This window comes from Budorcas taxicolor, chromosome 7 (assembly GCF_023091745.1).
Source record: "Budorcas taxicolor isolate Tak-1 chromosome 7, Takin1.1, whole genome shotgun sequence".
Lineage (NCBI taxonomy): Eukaryota > Metazoa > Chordata > Mammalia > Artiodactyla > Bovidae > Budorcas > Budorcas taxicolor.
The window spans coordinates 64,280,584-64,304,788 of NC_068916.1; positions in this window are offsets into that span (position 1 = coordinate 64,280,584).

A 24,205-nucleotide genomic window follows, 5' to 3' on the forward strand; every position below is an offset into this window, starting at 1 on the left:
TTTCCCAGGGTTGTGTCTGCTCTTAGAAACTCTTCAAGGGAGAGAATCATTCGTGCATGAGAACTCATCATGAGTAAGTAAATGACTGGCTCTCTAGAGTGGGGTCTTATAGCCTTGTCATTCTACAGCCTCATTTTTATCTATATTTACTAATTCACCATATGGTGGAAATTAAAGGAATCATCCAAATTCTTACTCCTGGAAGCTGGGGACCAGAGGAGTCTTCTTTGGGTACTAGCATTTAGTAGAAGTTTCCCCTTCTCTCAGACAGTTCCAATGTAACCATGTAGTTCCACCACCGAATGTCTCCTATAAGCCTAGGGGAGCACCATCTCCACCTTGTAGCTTACAGTGAGTCCCCTTCATGGGAACGAGTTCCATTCCAACAGCATATTCATAGGGCCAATCTGTCCAAAAGCCCAACAAGGCTAGCCTAAGACAATCAGCTACATAATACTGTACTATAATAGGTTTATAATACTTCTCACAAGTAATACACAAAAAGCAAACAAATACACACCCACACACAAAAATAAAGAAAACATTTCTAACCTTACAGTACAGTACCTTGGAAAATACGGTAGTATCAGCTATATCACCACTCTTCACATTTGCTTCCGGACATCTGGGCTTGAAATAAAGATACTGTACTACCGTGCTCTATACAGTACTTTACAGTAAAATACAGAAAAGCACAACCGCTTGTAGAGGATGCACGCACCTAACAATGTACACCAGACACGCAACTAATTTATGTGACTGGACACGCAAACACACGTTTGCAGCTTTGAGAGTTCGCATCTTGAAGGTTCATGTGTAAGCGAATTACTGTATTTCTGTTCCAGCTAAATATTAAAGTAGCCTCCATTCTGTTATCATCTGCTTTAGCTCACTTTGACTTTTCTTCTTGCTTAGCCATATCACAGCACCTGGTATTTTTTCTCCTTCAAACATTTCCCTCAACTCCCCTCTTTTTGGTAGCATTCTTTATTCCAGAGAGAGGGTCACAATTTGATAACCTCAAGAATGAGAGAAAGCATCACAAGACGGCCTCATGCCACCCCTGAGCATCTTGAGGTGATCCATGGATGGCAAGAATGCCAGCCATGCACATATTCAGACCCTTACCAGCGACCCTGCTTCCTGAGCCACTACTGGAAGACTCATTATATCCACTCTAAGATGGGACACACAGTTTTGAGGGCATAGCCCGCTGTGGCCTCCTTTGTCTGGAAAATCAATAAAGCTATTTCTTTCTATTTTACCCCAAACTCTGCTTCTGAGAGTTAATCCACATTGGTGTACACTGATCAACATTTCTAGGCCGTCTGCAACTGTGTTTGTCATAGTCCCACAGAGAGATTTCAGTGAGGCTTCAGGCAAGCCGCATCCCACTTGGACCTCAGCTCCTCTTCAGAAATGAAAATCATATGAACCATGGAGGTACTTTTCCTTTCTGGTGTGTTATTTTAAAAATTAAATGAGTTACATATGTGAGCTGCAGAGTGATGGTGTCATACCGGAAAAGTCTTCAGGATCAGAAGATGTGTAGGCATCATCTGTGGGTTTCTAGGGACAGAAACACTCCCTGATAATGTCATTTCACAGAGTCAGTCAAATTGTACAAAATGTCAAAGAGCCTTCTTGAATGTGTTTCAAATCTTGACATGTGAGTGACCATAAAGTTTTCTGGGCATTCTTCTACTCAGTCTGTGCCCCATTCCCAAACCCAGGGTTGGAGCCCACCATGTCTCAGCAGGGGTACCACCTCACCCCACTATACAAAATCAGACACCCCACGACGGGGTGTGTGCCCCAGAGGGAGGTATAGGCAGGTTCCCTGTGTTTTGAATCACCAGTGGGGGGCGGGGCCATCTGCTCATGCACAAAGACAGCTGCATTCCCCACTGTGAAGCATAGGCTGAATCACTGTCCAGAAAGTAAGTTTTACTGGCTTGAGAATGCAGAGAAATTCCATGTTACCGTGAAGCTGGTTGGGGCATAATTGTTGAAAGTAAGGAGATGTTTAATAATTTTTGAACTGACAGTACAGCGACGTGGCTCAGGAAATAGTTTATACTATTCATGGCTATCCTCACTTTGCACAGTTCTAGCATGTACACATTTCAGTTGCCATGATTTAGTTTGATAATACTAGTCCCCCAATATTATGGTTCATAGTTCACAGAATATGAACTGTGAATATGAATATGAACCACAGAATATGAACTGTGAATAACTGAATAGAGTACAAACTTGGTTGGTTTGATCTCTGGGTCAGGAAGATCTCCTGCAGAAGGGACTGGCTAGGGAAAGGTTACCCACTCCAGTATTCTTGCCTGGAGAAATCCATGGACAGAGGAGCCTGGCAGGCCCTAGCCCATGGGGATGCAAAAAGTCAGCATGACGGAATGACTAACACTTTCACTTTCACACTTTTCACTTTGTTCACTTCATTCCACAAATCACTACATAAATAACAGGTGCACCATGATCAGTGACCAGGCACATCCCTTCTTCCAAAGTCTGTCAGTAATTGGCCACTGTGTATCTGGTATGCTGTTTATACACAGACAACGAAAAAGGTAGCTGTGCTGCCTTCTTGTCTTCCAGTGATGAGCCCATGTGACATTTTATAGAAAAGGAATTGTGCCATTTGCAGAGATGTGGATGGACCTAGAGAGTATTGTACAGAGTGAAACAAGTCAGAAAGAAAAAAACAAATATCATATATTAATACATATATGTGTATTCCATGAATAGAAAAATGGTACAGATGATCTTATTTGCAAAACAGAAGTAGAGACACAGACATAGCGAACACACATATGGACACTGAGTGGGTAAGGAGGAGTGGGATGATTGGGAGATTGGGATTGACGTATATACACTTTGCTACTGTATATAAAGCAGACGACTAATGAGCATTGACTGTATAGAACAGGGAACTCTACTCAATGTTATGCGGTGATGTAAATGGGAAGGAAATTCAAAAAAGAGGGGATATAGGTAAACACACAACTGATTCACTTTGCTGTACAGCAGAAACTAACACAGCATTGTAAAACAACTTTACCTCAATAAAAATCAATTTTAAAAAAGAAATAGAATTCTATTAAAAAAGGAAAGGACTGGCCCACAAATATGCAAGTGCAAAGAAAAAAAAAAAAAGTGATGATGCTGGAAGCAAAATGTGAATAGGATATAATGGAGTTAGAAAAAAACAGTTGATCGGACCATGGGAATGTTGACATTGCCACCATTCAAAGAGATTCTAAATATGTAGCTAAAAGAACTTAGTGAAGACCAATTTACATTAATGAAGAAAGTGTTTTTGACAAAAAAGGAGGCAATATTCTAAAGCAAGTGATGTCAGCAGAACAATTCATGTTAAAGGAACTCTTGGAGATATTTCATGACATTGAACGAGAAAAGGATAAAATGCTAAAAGCTAATCCAAATTTAGAAAAGGAGATGACAATTCTCCAAGGCAGAGATAGAAAATATGTTTGCTTGTGTGATAAATTATACAAGGAGAAGACGAGACCTATTCAAATAATGCTTGATAAGTTTTTTTAACAACAAAAAAAATTCACTAATACTCACTGTTTCTAATAGTTTAATTATAGTGTACAAATGAATATTCGTTTTATTATTTTTAATTTCCAACAGCAAGAGCTTCAAAGTTTTAACAAAAACTTAAAGGTCATAGTACAATCATAATTACTATACTGATAATTAAGACTGTTTTGTATGGTTGTAGTGTACACAAACATTTTTATGGCCCTGTACTATCATCTAACAGGAAGACTGCTGATACATACATATTTGTACAGGGAGAAACTAGGTGACAATAGTCACAAAGAAATACATGTTCATTTAATGTCTATCAGATATAAAATGCAATTCTCGAAGCTGTGGGGAAGAAAAGTGAATTGGATGTGCTTACTACCCTCAAGGATTTCATGGTCTCCTTTAAGAAGATGAGGATTCCACATAAAGAAAGCATTTATAATGTAAGGATAGTTCACATTCAAAATGCCACTTTAAAGTAAACACTCTTAAAATAGGGACAACGTTTTTATTTAAGGGGAATATTTTGGCCAGGAACACATCTTGAAAAAAGGGAAATTAAAGTATAAAAACAGGTGTATCTTTTCATTTATCAGCATTATTTCAAAATTCAATAATGTCCTAATTTATAAGATGCATAAAATAGGACCACGTTTTCTGCTGGCATGATTTTTCTTTAGTTTTACAGAAGCAAAATGCACCACTCTTTGCTTTGTGTTGGATTTTTAAGCCACCATTAAAAAATGATCAATTAAAAAAAATATTTTATGGTTCATCAATTTTCTACAAAGCTTTTCAACATCTTTCTGTATGCAAGTCCTTCTTGCTTGACACTCCTATGCAGTTGTAATTCTTAATGACTTTTCTCTCTTTCACTGGTCTAATTCTGCCATATTCTCACTAGTCCATGACTTAAGTTTAACTTGAGCAATTATCCTACCTCATTTTCATAGATGCCATAAGTCTTGCAGTTTGCAATCTGATTTTGTAGCTGCTTTGCACTGTTGTAAGTCTAAATTCTGGCAAGGAACAGAAAACTGTCAAATGAAGGTGATATGATGAGCTACACTGGGGGTCAACAAACTACAGCCCAGAAATAACTCTGGCCCACTGCCTATTTTTATAAATAAAGTTTTATTAACACACAGTCATGGGCAACCTTTCATACCTCTATTGTGCATGACTGCTTTCAGGCTACAGTGGCAGAGCTGAGTAGCTGTGACAGTGGCAATATGGCCCCAAAGCACAAAATATTTACTGTCTGGCAGTTTACAGGAAAAACCTTTCAATCTTTACTGTAGACTGATGCTCAGTTCAGTTCAGTCGCTCAGTCGTGTCCAACTCTTTGCAACCCCATGAATTGCAGCACGCCAGGCCTCCCTGTCCATCACCATCTCCTGGAGTTCGCTCAGACTCACGTCCATTGAGTCCGTGAAGCCATCCAGCCATCTCATCCTCGGTCGTCCCCTTCTCCTCCTGCCCCCAATCCCTCCCAGCATCAGAGTCTTTTCCAATGAGTCAACTCTTCGCATGAGGTGGCCAAAGTACTGGAGCTTCAGCTTCAGCATCATTCCTTACAAAGAAATCCCAGGGTTGATCTCCTTCAGAATGGACTGGCTGGATCTCCTTGCAGTCCAAGGGACTCTCAAGAGTCTTCTCCAACACCACAGTTCAAAAGCATCAACTCTATGTTCGATACAGGATACAGGAAGCTTGGGGCTGGTGCATGGGGATGATCCAGAGAGATGATATGGGATGGGAGGTGGGAGAGGGATTCAGGATTGGGATCTTGTATACACCCGTGGTGGATTCATGTCAATGTATGGCAAAACCAATACAGTATTGTAAAGTAAAAATAAAAATAATAAATAAATAAATAAAAAACAAAAGCATCAGTTCTTTGGCGCTCAGTCTTCCTCACAGTCCAACTCTCACATCCATACCTGATCACTGGAAAAACCATAGCTTTGACTAGACGGACCTTAGTCCGCAAAGTAATGTCTCTGTTTTTGAATATCAGTAAAGGTTTGGGGTTTATGATTCTTGCCTTCATGCCAACTTTTAAGAGTTAAAAAATGCAGTAAATATCTGACTAAGGAGTATCCCTCAATCTTAAAACAATGAAATTTTTATTATATTTCTAGTGATATGAAATGCTATAGTATTTTTAAAAATATTTTTTACACTTTATTTTAGAGAAGAAAGAGCTCCCTATGGTTAGACAGGAAAGGTCCTTGTGAAAGTTGGCATGTCTACAGGATTTCAAAGGATGCACAACACAAAGGGTCAGAACATGCTCTGGAAAAAACAATTTGGATGGCCATTCTCCGTAGTTATGGTAATAAACGATAATAAATCACCTTACTGAGATGGCAGAGTATAGTTAGCAGAAGAGATGGATAGAAGCTGGGTCTGATTAAAATATTCCTGATTCCTATAGAGCTAAGGGTGTTGGCAACAGTTCCAATTGGATCATAAAGAAGGCTGAACCCTTAAGAATAGATGCTGTCAAACTGTGGCAGTGGAGAAAACTCTTCAGAGTCCCTTGGATAGCTAGGAGATCAACCAGTCAATCCTAAAGGAAATCAACTCTGAATATTCACTGGAAGGACTGATGCTAAAGCTGAAGCTCCAGTACTTTGGCCACCTGATGCAAAGAGCCGACTCACTGAAAAAGACCCTGATGCTTGGAAAGATTGAGCGCAGGAGGAGAAGGGGGTGACAGCGGATGAGATGGCTGGATGGCAGCACTGATTCAATGGACATGACTTTGAGCAAACTCCAGGAGACAGTGAAGGACAGAGAAACCTGGTGTACTGCAGTCTATGTGGTTGCAAAGAGTCAGACACAACTTAGTGACTGAACAACAACCAGTAATAAAGATATAAGGATGGCTCTGGCAAAAGGTAACCAAGACACCTGCCACCTGCCCCTCTTAAAGTTCCTAATGGGGTACCATCCCAAAGCCCTAGTGGCGGTCAGTGTGGCTAGTTCTTTTCCAATTAGTGCTCAGATTTTGGAAGCAAGCCTAAGTGAAATTTCTCTTCCTGGTATTAACAAATCATTGAAGTCCTCCTTTTCAGGAAATCCTCAGGACCCAAAGGAGCAAGCCCTATGCCCTTAGTGATAGAATTTCGGGCGAGGGAGTAGGCCTGGTGGAGGCAGAGTTTTTCTCTCCTCAACAAAAAATTCAACTTTCCATGGGGTTACTTGGCCTTTCCTCCTTGAGTTACACATTTAGTCTGAGCCAGTCTCTTTCAAATTAAGGCTCTCTTCAAATCTATGATTGTCTGGCCAGCTCCTGGAACACAGCAAAGGTGTTCATCTCCAGAAGCCTTATCTCAGCAAGCTGTCTCGCTAATGACCACGCTCCTCGCCCACAAGGCCTAGGCAGTGACTAGCGACACAGGTGGTCCACAGGGCTGTGGAGTAGGATCACAGCCTTCGGATCTGTCTTAGACTTCGTCAGCTGGGAGAGGAGCCCAAACTGAAGCCCAGCAGCTGCCTGTCAAGGGAAGGAGCGCCTGCAGTGCCTTGAGTTCCAGGCTGTGCTTCAAAAGCAGCTGCCAGCCCAAGGTGTGAGGCCATACCAGCGGAGCCAGAAGCAGCTTTGCTGACTCTGCTCTGCTTCAAGGCTGCTTAGGGACCCTAAGCTGCTTGGGGAGTGAATTCTGTCCTGCATGTGCCTCTGGGGAATTTGAGTGATGGGTGGGTAGGATTTGGAACTAATGATAGAGTCAGTTCCCTGTTGCTCCAACTTGTTTTGTTTTGTGTTCCAGCAAATATAATTACAGACAGTAGTTTTAGGACGTTTTAACTGCTCCAAAGTTGCTTTCTTCCAAAACTTGGACTGTATGTTGCTGAGAAGGCATTCAAAGTCATTCCCAGTATACATCTGGCTTGAGTCCTGCCCTCACTTCATCTGCCTACTGGTGAATGGGCCAAACTTTTGTTTTCAATCAATTTTTATTGGAGGACAGTTGCTTTGAGCTTCCCTGGTAGCTCAGTGGTAGAGAATCTGCCTGCAATGCAGGAGACCTGTGTTCAATCCCTGGGTCAGGAAGATCCCCTGGAGAAGGAAATGGCAACCCACTCGAGGATTCTTACCTGAGAAATCGCATGGACAGAGGGGCTTGGTGAGCTACAGTCCATGGGGTCACAAAGAGTCAGACACTACTTAGCTAACAATAACAAAAACAAAGATGCTTTACAATGTTGTACTAGCCTCTGCTGTAGAGCAACATGAATCAGCTATACATACATACATACATATATATATATATATATATATATCCCCTCTTTTGGATTTCCTTCCCATTTAGGTCACCAGAGGGGCACTGAGTAGAGTTCCCTAGGCCATACAGTAGGTTCTCATTAAGTTACCTATTTTATACATAGTATCAATGGCTTAGTGATTAAGAATCTACCTGCCAGAGCAGGAGACACTGGTTCAATCCCTCTGTTGGGAATATCCCCTGAAGAAGGAGATGGCAACCCACTCCAGTATTCTTGCCTGGGAGATCCCATGGACAGAGAAGCCTGGTGAGCTACAATCCATAGGGTTGCAAAGAGTCGTACACGACTGAGTGCTCACACACATCAATGGTGTATGTGTGTTAATTCCAATCTCCCAATTCATCCCCTCCTCCTTCCCCTCCTTGGTGTCCATACATTTATTCTCTATGTCTGTGTGTTGCAGAAACCAGTACTTGAGAAACCAAGAACCATACTCAGAGAGTTGGAGAATTCAGCTTTCTTACACTGGTGGGCCCAGAGGAGTTAACACTCCAAGCTCTGATCCCCAAAGGGATTACAGAGTTTTTTATAGACAGACGATAGTGGGCGACACTAGCTGTTAATAGGCTGGTTTAAACTAAGGGGTTTCTCTTGTGCGGGAACAGCAGTCAAGATGGGGAGAGGGTACCTGACCTTTACACAGACAGGCATGATTAAACAAGTTTTCAGGGCCCAGGCAATTGCAAAGAACAGGACAAGGGTGAGTGAGATAAACTCCAGTTCCTAGTATTGCAAGTCCCCACTTTCTGAGACTATGTGACCTACATGATCTACGTGACCTAGACTTTGCGAGGGGCAAGCTGAGTTACAGAGGCAAAAGGAGACGGAGGTTATGTAAAATTTTAACTTTTCCCCTTCATGTGTCTCTGCTTCTGTTTTGCAAATAAGATCATCTACACCACTTTTCTAGATTCCACATGTATGTGTTTGTATGTACAATAGTTGTTTTTCTCTTTCTGACTTAAATTTTCAGGGCACTTGTAACCACTTCTCCTTGGCCATCTCAGACCCTATGACTTCTTCCTGCTCAAACACGTTTACCACACCAGCCATCTTCCCTACTGGCCTGAAAGCTCTTTATGAGCAGAGACTGTCCTGCTCAGCTTTATATATTCTTTATTTCCTAGTATTAGGACGTGCTGGTACTGCATGCTGTGTGACACAGGCCAAACGGCTTTGCCACTCTAATCCTCAGTTTTCTTTACTATAAAATGAGGGAGTTGAAATAAATGGTCCCTTAAGTCCCATCCAGCTTTTACGCAGGGCAAAATACTACCCAATTTGGCTCTTATTAGCTATGTTACTATAGACAAGTTTTTACCTTCTGAGACCACTTTCATTTTTGGGAAGAGGAATAATACCCATTCCCTGTAAGCTATATGCATATTAAATATTTATTATTACATAATTACTAAGGGCTGCTTTCCTTTCCATAAATAAATGCAAGAAAGCTGTAAAATGAGATCTATCATTTTTGCCATAATCCAGATGATAAAATATGCTCAAGGAAATGAAGTAACTCCTCCAGGATTACATGGTTAGGAAATAGACAAGTTAGCTTTTAAACCTAAGCAGCCTCCAGAGCAGCCTCTGTTGTCTTTACTGAGTTTGCATGAGAAATGAGTAATTTACAAGCCAGCATCACAATAGCCCCCAAATTGGCAACCATTCTTTTTGCCAAGAACAAAGTCCATGATGTATCAAAGGGCATTTAAGGTTTTCTCAGTTACCTGACTTTGACTTTAACCTTCAACTTCCATGTTCTTTAAACATAACTTAGACCCAGGCTACTTATTTTCAAGGCTTCCCTGATGGTTCACTTGTTAAAAATCCACCTGTCAATGCAGGAGATGTGAGTTTGATCCAAAGGTCCAGAAGATCACCTGGAGAAGTAAATGGCTATCCACCCCAATATTCTTGCCTGGGAAATCCCATGAAAAGAGGATTCTGGTGGGCTACAGTCCATGGGGTTTGCAAGAGTCAGACACAACTTAGCGACTAAACACTAACAATTTGTTTTTAAACTGTGAATAAAAAACACCTTTGTTTATACTGGGTTCTTACTAAAATGCATCTTACCATTTTTGTATAAAGTCTCCTGGTAGAAACCTTTTCCCCTCTTTGTCTTCCTAACTCAAAGGATCATATTTCTAGGAAAACTTGTCTCATTACCATTCCCTTCACTTTCCCGAAAATGTGATTCAGTGATTCTCATACAAAGAAAGTTCAGCAGAGGGAGACATTGCTATGGGCTGGTAAGGACTGGGAGTACATCCTGAATGGGAAGGGGCAGAAGCAAGGCAGGAAGAATTCTTTTGGACACTGGCACAATTCCTAAAGAAGAGACTTCTGCATTCCTCATTTCTGTTATTTGTCAAACTAACTGGGATGTGGGATAAATAACCTGAGTAGAAGATAGTTGAGATCATATTTTAAAAAGCTTTGAATATCAGGATAAGGAATCCGGACTTCAACCTGTGGCTCAGCTTTGTTCTGGGGGCTCTCAAGCCATGTGCCTCACTTGGAGTGCTCGTTAAAAGCAAAGGTTATGGATCCATTCCAGTCCTACTGAATCCTAGTTTCACAGTTTCATAGTTTAATAAGCACCCTAGAGGACTTTAGGCACCTTGCAGTTTGAGAAACTGTATCACAGAATTTGGGAGAATACTGTTTGTGAAAGGACCTTCAAGTTAGAATGACAGTGGGGACTTACTGAGGAAGATGGTTCTGGTAGCAATTTGGACCAGGGACTGGAGAAAGCAGTGAACCCATTGAGGGCTCCAGCAACTGTCCTCAAAGATTATGATTCCAGACTGCCCTTGATGGTTGACTATGAGCAGATCTTGATTGCTAGAATCCTGTCATCTCCAATAAATGACATTTTTCAAGTTTCAGTTAGTCTTCCCACAAGCTGTAAGGTTGTCAAGGTACTACAAAATGCATGGTCTAAAGACTAACTTTTGACTAGAACTGAGATCTCTTGATGTCAGATGAGGACTTTTTTGACAAGTGACAACCAGGGGACTAAGGCTATATGTCCTTTTTATCAAAAATAAAGAACAAACATCTAGATCTCCCAGGGTACATTGCAGTGAAGCTTTTAGTTGCAATGAAAATCCCCAAGTTATGCCCTGTACTTGACTAAATGTATAGAAATTGGGAAAGTGGACAGCTAGAAATGTATGTTCTCTGAATTATACTGCAGGGAGCCTAGAAAAGGCTGAAGGAACCCTCCTGGCTTTGCTGGGATCATAAAACGAAGGCAGATAAAGCCAGTTCTGAATATTTCTTCAAATGCTACTCAGTGAGTAAAGAGAACAGAACCCTGATGGAAAGCGTATATGACTCAGCATCATTAGTGTTTCCTTAAGTTTGGTACAGCCTGAATTTTTAGGGAATCAGAGGGGTGGGAATGGTAATGAGAGATTAAAGGGAACAAAGGATTGTACCACAGTGATTTTCAGTTTTTCCTTTCCATCAGGCCACTTTGTCTCAAGCCAGATAAAATGCAGGATCAATAAAATAGCAAGTCATCTACTCCCTACTCCCTTCCCAGTTACATATTGCATCTGAATCCCTTCAAAATCATATTTCTTTTACAGTTATTGGTCCACACTTTAAATTGACCATCTATATCCATTAAATGGAGATTTACTCAGGCTTCAAGGGCTGGAATCATTAGAAACAGAGATTGATGAGAAATAGCCTCTGGCTTAGTCAGATATTAACTCCATTTTGTTTATCAGGATCACTCTTAAGTATAGCATTTTTGGTATAACCATTTCATTGGGAACAGAGATAGACAGTGAGTGATTATTGGAAGACAACTATCTCTGAATGCTTAGCCCCTGAACATCGAGTACCAATACCTCATACAAGGTAATTACTTAAGTGGTATGAATGAATGGTAGGAATCAATCACTCCAAGGAAATCATATTTTAAAAGTCATAAATTTTGATCTAAGTCAAAGAGTCAGACACGATTGACTGACTGAACTGAGCTAAAGTCTAAGACAAGGAAAATATAACATAAATAAGTTCCTCCTTATCAGTAACTACTTTAAATATAAACAGATTTAACTCTCCAAAGAAGAAACAGAGATTGTTCTGCTGAGGGCCAGACAACCACTATCAGCTCTGTGGTTCAGGGATATTACTTAGCCACTCTGTAACTCATTTTCTTATCCTAAAATAAAGATTATGAAAGTTTTCCTGATCAACTTTATTGTGAGGATGAGGAGTGGATACATGGAATGTCTAGGATAATAGCCTGCCATGCAGCAAGCTCTCACTTAAATCTGCTATTTTGGGTGATGCTACTGTCATGGAGGGATTGGGGGCAGGAGGAGAAGGGGACAACAGAGGATGAAATGGCTGGATGGCATCACTGACTTGATGGACGTGAGTCTGAGTGAACTCCGGGACTTGGTGATGGACAGGGAGGCCTGGCGTGCTGCTATTCATGGGGTCTCAAAGAGTTGGACATGACTGAGTGACTGAACTGAACTGAACTATCATGTTGAATGAGAGAATGCTGATCTCTTCCTTCTGCTTGTAAGATACAAAAAAAAAAAAAGAGGAAAGGGTATTTCTCTTAACACACTACAGTGGGTGGTCAATAAAAGACTATCGAATAAATGTATTAATTAAGTTAATGTCTGTGGATGAAAGAGAAAAGAAATATCAGCCTGAGGCATCAAGAAAACAACAGCATGGAATAAATCAGTGTGAAACAAGAAAAAATGGTATTGGCAGAATGGATTTTTCTAAAAAAAGTATCAAAGTTATTTAGTTCTAGAACCAAAGACATAAAAAGCACAAAAGGTTTATGACATGGGATTTGACAGTGATTTCTCAGATATGACACCAAAGACATAGGCAGAAAAACAAAAAATAGACCAATTGGACTTCATACATTTCAAAATATGCATTAACAGATACTATCAACAGAATGATAAAGTAATCCAAAGAGTAGAAGAAAATATTTGTAAATCATATATCTGACAAGGGATTAATATTCAGAATATATAGAGAACTCCCAAAACTCAACAACAAAAGAACAATCAACCCAACTGCAAAATGGGCAAAGGCCTTGACTAGATATTTCTCCAAATAAGACATGTAAGTGACCAATAAACACATGGAAAGATGCTCAACATTACTATTTTTAGGGAAATGCAAATCAAAACCACAATGAGATACCACCTCACATCATTAGGATGGCTATTATCAAAATATACAAATAAAAGTGTTGGGAAGGATGTGGAGAAACTGGAATCCTTGTGCACTCTTGGTGGTACTGTAAAATGGTATAACCACTGTGGAAAACAGTATGGAGGTTCCCCAAAGAATAAAAAATTGAGTTTTCATATGATCCAACAATGTCACTTCTGGAGATAAGCCCAAAAGAATTGAAAGCAGGGTCTCAGGGAGGTATTTATACACCCATTTCCATAGTATGTTATATCTGTATCACATACCCATAATATGCAAGAACAAGGATACTCCATTTCTGTGGTATTCTTTCCATAAACTCACAATCCCAGGCTAATCTTGAGAAAACAATGAGACACAATTGGATTGAGGAATATTTTACACCTGGCCAGTATTCCCCAAGACTTTCAAAGCCATGAAAAGCAAGGAAACACTCAGAAATTGGCAGGAACCAGAGGAGATGGAGGAGATGATGGCAAAACACAGCATGGTATCTGTGCTGCTCTGGATCCTAGAAAAGAAAAGACACCAGTGCAGAACGGCTAGACCCAGACAAAGTCCAAACTATACTTAACAGTGAATATCAGCTTCTGTTTGACAGATGTATCACAGTAATGTAAGAAATCAACAATGAGGGGTATATACGAGAATTCTCTTTCCAATCTTTACAATTTTCCTATAAACTGGAAATTATTCCCAAACAATAAGTTTAGCTTAAAAACTAATTAAAATATTCAGTTATTTCCTAATTGGTATACCATGGTATTTAATATTTATCCCTACAAAACAATGGGTTACCCTGAGTTCAAACTCTCTGATAAATGAAAAGCAAAATATTTTTTAAAAGAGCCCCAGATTAAACCACTGAGGATTATTTACCATAAATTACACAACACATCCTGCAATCTACTTTTGAATAAGATACACTGCATCACAAAATACTGGAAACAGTGAAACAGTAATAGCTGGGTGTCTTAATTTGTGGCCTTAAGTTAATTTCTAAGACAAAACTGGGCTCTAGAGATATTTCTTAAAGCTATAGCAACTACATTAATTGTATAATTCTAATATCCAAGAACATGTCATTTTTTTGTCTGTTTTTACTAGCTTAGTCTTGTCTTTGTCAATAACTTAGACATGCCACACAGCCCAGTAAAACTATTTGTTATCATAATATAGTGCCAGCCATTTGTTTGTTTGCTTTGCTTTTTTTCTGCAGAGAGGAATATTTGGTGTTCAAGTATAGACATTCTTTTGTGTGTGAGTGGAGAAGGAAATGGCAACCCACTCCAGTGTTCTTGCCTGGAGAATCCCAGGGATGGGGGAGCCTGGTGGGCTGCCGTCTATGGGGTCGCACAGAGTCAGACATGACTGAAGTGACCTAGCAGCAGAACAAAAGTAGCTCAGAACAGAGGAAACCATGGAACCAAAAGACAAAAGTGAGTGTGTGAGAGAAAGAGATGGAGTAGTCTCTTTCATTATTTCTAACCCATTGTAGCCTCTTGTACAGAGGCTTTTAAAATACATTTCTAAAATACATTTAAACACACCAGTACACAGAATAGACTGATCTCTCTCAGCTGCTTAGGGACATAAAAAGCATAGAAAAATAAACTGAGAATTTGGAATAATTCAAACTACTGCTTCCTCAAAGAGCAATGAGTGTACAAGTTAAAAATGAGATAAATGACTAATTCCTGAAACTCAGACATCTCCTGATTAATGCACTGTCACCATTACAGATGAAGTCGTAAGAGTCAGTGAGGTTGAATTATTAGGCTCTGACCACATAACTGATAAGTGATGGATACAGGATTAAAACTTATTTCTTTTATTTCAGAACCCACAGTCCAACTTTAAACCATACTGGTTCTAAATACAGTGATATTACTGGTCATACAGGTAGTCTCTGTTAAAATTAGGATTAACAGCAATCTTCAGTCATCATACAGAGACACATCTGATCTTTTTCCCTCTGAAAGTGCAGTTGCTGTCAAAAAGTATGAATATTTGAATCAACACTATGTTAAACTGCTTTCTGTAACACTTGCATCAGTTGCTAAACAAGTGTCACACACTTATCACAGCCTCTCTTGCAACAAATATTATTGTAGCCCTTTTCAGTCACGTGACATACCTTGTTTTCATTTGTATTTCTTGATTACATATGTGGCTGGGTGTATTCATATGTATTGGCTTTTTATAGTCATGCATTTGTTTTATTTTTATTTGGCTCTTGGTAAGTGATTTGGTTTTATGATCATCACTCATGGCTCATTATTTTCAAATAAGTTATTGAATGCCAACCCTGATGCTGGGAAAGAGTGAAGGCGGGAGGAGAAGGGGATGACAGCGGATGAGATGGTTGGATGACATCACCGACTCAATGGACATGAGTTTAAGTAAACTCTGGGAGCTGGTAATGGACAGGGAGGCCTGGCGTGCTGCAGTCCATGGGGTCACAAAGAGTCGGACATGACTGAGCAACTGAACTGAACTGAATCCTAAGTCAGATATTTTTCCAGATGCCAGGATTACACTGGCAAACAAAATAGTTTTCAATCTGTGTCTTATGGAATTCACACACCAGCGGAGAAAACATTGAACAAATGGTGAGAGACGTGAGGAGCATACACTAGGAGGGCCTGTTGTGATCTGGAGTTCAGGAGAGGCATCCTGAAGATGTGACCGAGACCAAAACATAAGTGAAGTGCAGCTGCATGAAGGGGGAGGGCCAGTAACAAGTACAACAACTCGAAGATAATGTGAATATCTTTTACTGATTTGAAAGAGTTTAGCGAGCTTTGTTTTTCTTGATAGATATCTTCAGTCTATATTAAGGGTATTAATCTTTAATGTCATTTGTTATCAACATCATCTATCCTTTTCCTTACACTTCAATTTGGGGTATTTTCACTCAGAAATGTTTTTGCTTCCACACAAATTACAATAAATGATCCTTTATTTTTTGTGTATATTTCAATATACTTCATAACTTTATCTCTGCTACAAAACCTAATATTCTCCAGCTCATAGATGTGTGCCATCTATTTTATTCATCTTAATTCCTCTTCTAGTTGAAACCATTTTCCCATTTCTTTATCTTCACTTTCTTTGGAATTGGAATCAAAACTGACCTTTTCCAGGCCTGTGGCCACTGCTGAGTTTTCCAAATTTGCTGGCATATTGAGTGCAGCACTTTCACAGCATCATCTTTCAGGATTTGAAACAACTCAACTGGAATTCCATCACCTCCACTAGCTTTGTTCGTAGTGATGCTTTCTAAGGCCCACTTGACTTCACTTTCCAAGATGTCTGGCTCTAGATTGGTGATCACATCATCATGATTATCTTGGTCTGAAGATCGTTTTTGTACATTTCTTCTACGTATTCTTGCCACCTCTTCTTAATATCTTCTGCTTCTGTTAGGTCCAGACCATTTCTGTCCTTATGGAGCCCATCTTTGCATGAAATGTTCCCTTGGTATCTCTAATTTTCTTGAAGAGATCTCTAGTCTTTCCCATTCTGTTGTTTTCCTCTATTTCTTTGCATTGATCGCTGAAGAAGGCTTTCTTATCTCTTGCCATTCTTTGGAACTCTGCATTCAGATGCTTATATCTTTCCTTTTCTCCTTTGCTTTCGCCTTTCTTCTTTTCACAGCTATTTGTAAGGTCTCCCCAGACAGCCATTTTGCTTTTTTGCATTTCTTTTCCATGGGGATGGTCTTGATCTCTGTCTCCTGTCCAATGTCATGAACCTCATTCCATAGTTCATCAGGCACTCTATCTATCAGATCTAGACCCTTAAATCTATTACTCACTTTCACTGTATAAGGGATTTGATTTAGGTCATACCTGAATGGTCTAGCGGTTTTCCCTACTTTCTTCAATTTAAATCTGAATTTGGTAATAAGGAGTTCATGATCTAAGCCACAGTCAGCTCCTGGTCTTGTTTTTGTTGACTGTATAGAGCTTCTCCATCTTTGGCTGCAAAGAATATAATCAGTCTGATTTTGGTGTTGACCATCTGGTGATGTCCATGTGTAGAGTCTTCTCTTGTGTTGTTGGAAGAGGGTGTTTGCTATGACCAGTGCATTTTCTTGGCAAAACTCTATTAGTCTTTGCCCTGCTTCATTCTGCATTCCAAGCCCAAATTTGCCTGTTACTCCAGGTGTTTCTTGACTTCCTACTTTTGAATTCCGGTCCCCTATAATGGAAAGGACATCTTTTTGGGGTGTTAGTGCTAAAAGATATTGTAGGTCTTCATAAAACCGTTCAACTTCAGTTTCTTCAGCATTACTGGTTGGGGCATAGATTTGGACAACTGTGATATTGAATGGTTTGCCTTGGAGACGAACAGAGATCATTCGTTGTTTTTGAGATTGCATCCAAGTACTGCATTTCAGACTCTTTTGTTGACCATGATGGCTACTCCATTTCTTCTGAGGGATTCCTGCCCGCAGTAGTAGAAATGATGGTCATCTGAGTTAAATTCACCCATTCCAGTCCATGTTAGTTCGCTGATTCCTAGAATGTCAACGTTCACCCTTGCCATCTCTTGTTTGACCACTTCCAATTTGCCTTGATTCATGGACCTGACATTCCAGGTTTCTATGCAATATTGCTCTTTACAGCATCGGATCTTGCTTCTATCACCAGTCACATCCACAACTGGGTATTGTTTTTGCTTTGTCTCCATCCCTTCATTCTTTCTGGAGTTATTTCTCCACTGATCTCCAGTAGCATATTGGGCACCTAATGACCTGGGGAGTTCCTCTTTTGGTATCCTATCATTTTGCCTTTTCCTACTGTTCATGGGGTTCTCAAGGCGAGAATACTGAAGTGGCTTGCCATTCCCTTCTCCAGTGGACCACATTCTGTCAGTAATCTCACATGCTAGTAAAGTAATGGTAGTAAAGTAATGCTCAAAATTCTCCAAGCCAGGCTTCAGCAATACGTGAACCGTGAACTCTCTGATGTGCAAGCTGGTTTTAGAAAAGGCAGAGGAACCAGAGATCAAATTGCCAACATCGCTGGATCATGGAAAAAGCAAGAGAGTTCCAGAAAAACATCTATTTCTGCTTGATTGACAATGCTAAAGCCTTTGACTGTGTGGATCACAAGAAACTGTGGAAAATTCTGAAAGAGACGGGGATACCAGACCACCTCACCTGCCTCTTGAGAAATCTGTATGCAGGTTAGGAAGCAATAGTTAGAACAGGACATGGAACAACAGACTGGTTCCAAATAGGAAAAGGAGTACGTCAAGGCTGTGTATTGTCACCCTGCTTATTTCACTTCTATGCAGAGTATATCATGAGAAATGCTGGGCTGGAAGAAACACAAGCTGGAATCAAGATTGCCAGGAGAAATATCAATAACCTCAGATATGCAGATGACACCACCCTTATGGCAGAAAGTGAAGAGGAACTAAAAAGCCTGTTGATGAAAGTGAAAGAGGAGAGTGAAAAAGTTGGCTTAAAGCTCAACATTCAGAAAACGAAGATCATGGCATCTGGTCCCATCACTTCATGGGAAATAGATGGGGAAACAGTAGAAACAGTGTCAGACTTTATTTTGGGGGGCTCCAAAATCACTGCAGATGGTGACTGCAGCCATGAAATTAAAAGACGCTTACTCCTTGGAAGAAAACTTATGACCAACCTAGATAGTATATTGAAAAGCAGGGACATTACTTTGCCGACTAAGGTCCGTCTAGTCAAGGCTATGGTTTTTCTGTGGTCATGTATGGATGTGAGAGTTGGACTGTGAAGAAGGCTGAGCGCCAAAAAATTGATGCGTTTGAGCTGTGGTGTTGGAGAAGACTCTTGAGAGTCCCTTGGACTGCAAGGAGATCAACCCTGGGATTTCTTTGGAAGGAATGATGCTAAAGCTGAAACTCCAGTACTTTGGCCACCTCATGCGAAGAGTTGACTCATTGGAAAAGACTCTGATGCTGGGAGAGATTGAGGGCAGGAGGAGAAGAGGACGACCCAGGATGAGATGGCTGGATGGCATCACGAACTCGATGGACATGAGTCTGAGTGAACTCCGGGAGATGGTGATGGACAGGGAGGCCTGGCGTGCTGCGATTCATGGGGTCGCAAAGAGTCGGACACGACTGAGCAACTGAACTGAACTGCACTTAATCTTCACTACCACTACTATCAATACAGTATGTGTTAGCTATTGTTGTGTAACAAACTAACTTAACACCTAGTAAAGGAAAAGTGAAAGTCACTCAGTCATGTTTTTGCTAACCCATGGACTATACAGTCCATGGAATTCTCCAGGCCAGAATACTGGAGTGGGTAGCCTTTCCCTTCTCCAGGAGATCTTCCCAACCCAGGGATTGAACCCAGGTCTCCTGCACTGCAGGCAATTTCGTTACCAGCTGAGCTACCGAGGAAGCCCAATAGGAAGGCCAATATAATTTATTATTGTTCAGAAGTCTATGGTTTTCCTGGATGTTTCTGGTGATTTGAGCTGGACTGGCAGGGCTCAGTTAGACATCTGGGTTCAGCTCTAGTTAGTAATGTAGTTCTGTGCAGGCCTCTTACATGTCTGGGACCTCAGCTTGGTCAGCTTGGCTGATTGAGCTCTGCTGCAGCTCTGTTGACCTCCATCCTGCAGCGGGCAGCTGGACTTGCTCTTGCAGTTGAGGCAGAGTTCCAAGAAAAGGAGCAAAAATGTGTAAGGCCTTGGCTGAAACCGAAACAACATTGTTTCCACCACATATTATTTGCTAAGGCAAACCCCCAAATTAGTTTTATACACAGAAGATAAGGAAATAAACTATCTCTTCATGGGCTGCTGCTGCTGCTGCTAAGTCGCTTCAGTCGGGTCCAACTCTGTGCGACCCCATAGACGGCAGCCCACCAGGCTCCCCCGTCCCTGGGATTCTCCAGGCAAGAACACTGGAGTGGGTTGCCATTTCCTTCTCCAATGCATGAAAGTAAAAAGTGAGAGTGGGAGAGGCCATCAAATTACAAAGGAAATGAATGCAAGAAGTGATGAAGGATTTGGGGTTCCTTTTGAAATCTACCATAACCACCAACGTTATGAGGGCAGGGGATTCAGGAGAAGGGGCAATAGAGGGTGAGATGGTTGAATGGCATCATCTTCTCAGTGGACATGAGTTTGAGCAAACTGTGGGAGACAGTGAAGGACAGGAAGCCTGGAGTGCTGCAGTCCATGGGGTTGCAGAGTCAGACACCACTTAGCTACTGAACAACAAAACCATTAAATGGAATTTTTGTTTCCTTATTTTAATTGGTTTAAACTTCCTCTTCCTTCAAGGTTCAATTCAAATTCACTGATTAATATTTCATATTGCACATCCAATGCCTAATACTTAGCATGTATTTCACCAAACACTATTCCAAACATTTTGGGCCCTTACCTGAGTTAATTCTCACAAGAAAATGTGAGATAGGTACTATTATTGCTCCCATTTTATAGGTGAAGAAGGGGTTCTGAAGTAACTTTTCTCAAGGACTCAGAGCTAGAATGTCGAGCCTAAATGCACATTTAAGCATAACAAGGAAGTTCATGATTTAACCTCTGAGTTATACTTTCTTAAAAATCTAAGCTCTTTATGGAAAGCCATGAAAAATGTTATATTAAATCAAAGTAGCCATATACCACTTTCTTCTAAATCAAATAACATTTTTAATTAGTTTATATAGTATAAACTGAGGGACAGGAGTCATTGATTCTAAGAGTCTCCAACACTGATAATACTATCCATTCATGTACTTTCTTTCTACAAATTAGAAGTAAAACCACATTTACTCAGTTTTTAAACAAGTTTTTGGTCTTTTTTCATGGCAGTGGGGTTAGAGAAATCCTTGCTCTAAAATAGGTAAGGTAAGATTAGTCTTGTTATTATAATATATTGGGTTGGCCAAAACAGTTTATTTGGGTTTTTGCATAGGATGTTGTAGAAAAACCAGAGCAAATTTCTTGGCCAGCCCAATATTTCAGTTCTTTGAGATCAGAAATTAGGTCTTCTATGACTGCCTGTGTCCCCTGTGTGTATAAAGGATGATAAATATAATTGTGGAACTAGAGACTCTTAGAGGTCATCTGGTACAAACTTTATAAGAGAAAAACAGACCCATAGAAGAGGTTTGGCTCCAAACCACTTGAACAACTGGTGACACTTTTTGGTCTAAACCCTGTTCTGTCTATTCCCAGCTCCGAGATCCTCTCCCATCTTTGCCTGATGCACTTGAATACAAAGGAGTAGTATTTCCTTTCCTTTATATACAGTGCTATAGGTGTTTGGTTTGGTCTTTTTCTCTAACTCATAAACTTGCCAGACTCAGCGCTCCTGGGAGTGTTAAAGCAGAATGCGCTTATTTACTTTTATTTTTTGTACTATTTTCCTTCTTCTTTATGATCCTGGCTTCTGTGTGACAGAAACACATAAAAATTGGCATAAAAGTAGGAAAATGTGCCCCAGATGCTGTATTAACTGTAAGATAAGTTTAAATGCCTCCAAAACAGGGTCTGGTCTCTTTTGTGTCAGCACCCAAAGCAGCTCATCCTGAAGTTTTCTCTTTGTCTCTAATACAGGGACATGGTGTGGAGCAAAGACTCCACCAACCAACCAATGGCTTCACAACAGGTCAGACTGGGCAGCTGTTAAGTCTGGGCAGATAGGCAGCAATAAGAAAAACCAGAACTCTGGTTCTGTCTCAGAAAACACTGTTGAAAACCATCTGGGAGTGGATTTCATCCCTGGGACCCTGATAGGACCAGAGAAACAGATTTTTTGGCAAAAGTGGGAAGTAATAAGGTCATGTCTAGGACTTCCCTGCTGGTCCAGTGGTTAAGTATCTGCCCGCCAGTGCAGGGGACATGGGTTTGATCTCTAGTCCAGGAAGATTCTACATGCCGCGGGGCAACTGGGCCCTTGCTCCACAACTGTTGAGCCCATGCACCGCAATAAGAGAAGTCACTGTAATGAGAAGCCCATGGACCACAACTAGAAAGGAGTCCCTGTTTACTGCAACTTGAGAAAAGCCAGTGCAGTCAAAATTACATAAATAAATTTTTAAAAGCACGTTGTAACATCAAATTAAAAGCAAACAAATAAGATTCTGTCTGGAACTGGTGTTTTCAAAGCTCCTTTTTTGTCTAAGGGGTTCGAAGAAGGGCTCACCAGCACTGCCATGCTCTCCGCCATCCTCCAGGGTTGCATGCCTGGCTCCATTCTCATCATAATCACAGTCACGAGTCATCCTGCATCACCACTGCCCTACCTACGGCCCTCCAGTACCTCCGCACTGGATGTACGAACTCCGGCCCCAAGTTCACAGGGCTGTTCTCCTATGGTTCCTGCTCCTCTTCTGCCCCTCACCTCTCTCCATCCTTATCAGTTCAGTTCAGTTCAGTCACTCAGTTGTGTCCGACTCTTTGCGACCCCATGAATCACAGCACGCCAGGCCTCCCTGTCCATCACCAACTCCCAGAGTTCACTCAGACTCACGTCCATGAAGTCAGTGATGCCATCCAGCCATCTCATCCTTGGTCATCCCCTTCTCCTCCTGCCCCTAATCCCTCCCAGCATCAGAGTCTTTCCCAATGAGTCAACTCTTCTCATGAGGTGGCCAAAGTACTGGAGTTTCAGCTTTAGTATCATTCCTTCCAAGGAAATCCCAGGGCTGATCTCCTTCAGAATGGACTGGTTGGATCTCCTTGCAGTCCAAGGGACTCTCAAGAGTCTTCTCCAACACCACAGTTCAAAAGCATCAATTCTTCGGCGCTCAGCCTTCACAAACCTCCTGCAGCTTCTCAGGGGCTTTGTGCTCTTCCTACTCTCCACATCTCCACATGTGCTGCTCCGTCCAACTAGAACTTTTTTTTCCTCTCCTTCCCTATCCTACCCTCATTTGTAAACTGCAACCTACACAAATCTTCTTGGAAGGCTGTATGACACAGGCTTTTACTCCCTTTCCCTGGATTCTGCCCCATAATCCCATAGCAGCTTGGACCCCTTTACTATAAGGCTTCCCTGGTGGCTCAGATGGTAAAGCATCTGCCTACAATGCGGGACACCCGGGTTCAGTCCCTGGGTCAGGAAGATCCCCTGGAGAAGGAAATGGCAACCCACTTCAGTACTCTTGCCTGGAAAATCCCATGGATGGAGGAGCCTGGTAGGTTACAGTCCATGTGGTCGCAAAGAGTCGGACACGACTGAGCGACTTCTCTCTCTTTGTTATACCATAACTAAGGAAACGTAAGATATCAGTTTGTGCAACGTGCCAAATTATGTTATAATATGTATCTCTACCATCTAGCGTGAATACAGAGATCAGTATAAGTTAGCAGTTAAGGTAGTCATCCCCCCGTGCTTAATTCCTGGCTCTATCACTTACTGTGTGTGTGCTGAGTTGCTTCAGATGTGTCCGACTCTTTGAGACCCTATGGACTGTAACCCACCAGTCTCTTCTGTCCATGGGGATTCTCCAGGCAAGAATACTGGAGTGGGTTGCCATGCCCTTCTCCAGGGGATCTTCCCAACCCAGGGATTGAACCTATTACTTACATAAATTTGAGAATTTTCACTTAACCTCTCCAAATCTTGGTTTCCTCATCTACAAAACAAGAATAATCAATGGACCTACATCTTTGGGCTATGTTGAGAACTACAAATTAACTCATGTAAAGTTCCTAGTGGGGATTCCCAGGTGGCACTTATGGTAAAGAACATGCCTGCCAATGCAGGAGGTGTAAGAGACGTAGCTTCAATCCCTAGGTCCAGAAGGTCCCCTGGAGGAAGGCGTGGCAACCAGCTCCAGTATTCTTGACTTGAGAATCCTATGGACAGAGAAGCCTGGTGGGCTACAGTCCATGGGGGTCACAAAGAGTCAGACACGACTGAACAACATGGAACTTAACTTACTTAAAGTTCCTAGTACTGTGCTTAAGTCCTCAAATGTTAGCTATTATTATTAAGATGCTCATTGGTCAAAAACAGTGTATGAATAAAAAGCTAAAATTTTTGCCCTAGGTCTTAATGAACTTGCTGTTTAACCTGGATAAATCAATCCCCCTTTCTAGGTTTTAGGTTCTTCATCAGGAATCTTAGAAGCCTCAGCAAAATTATTTCTAAA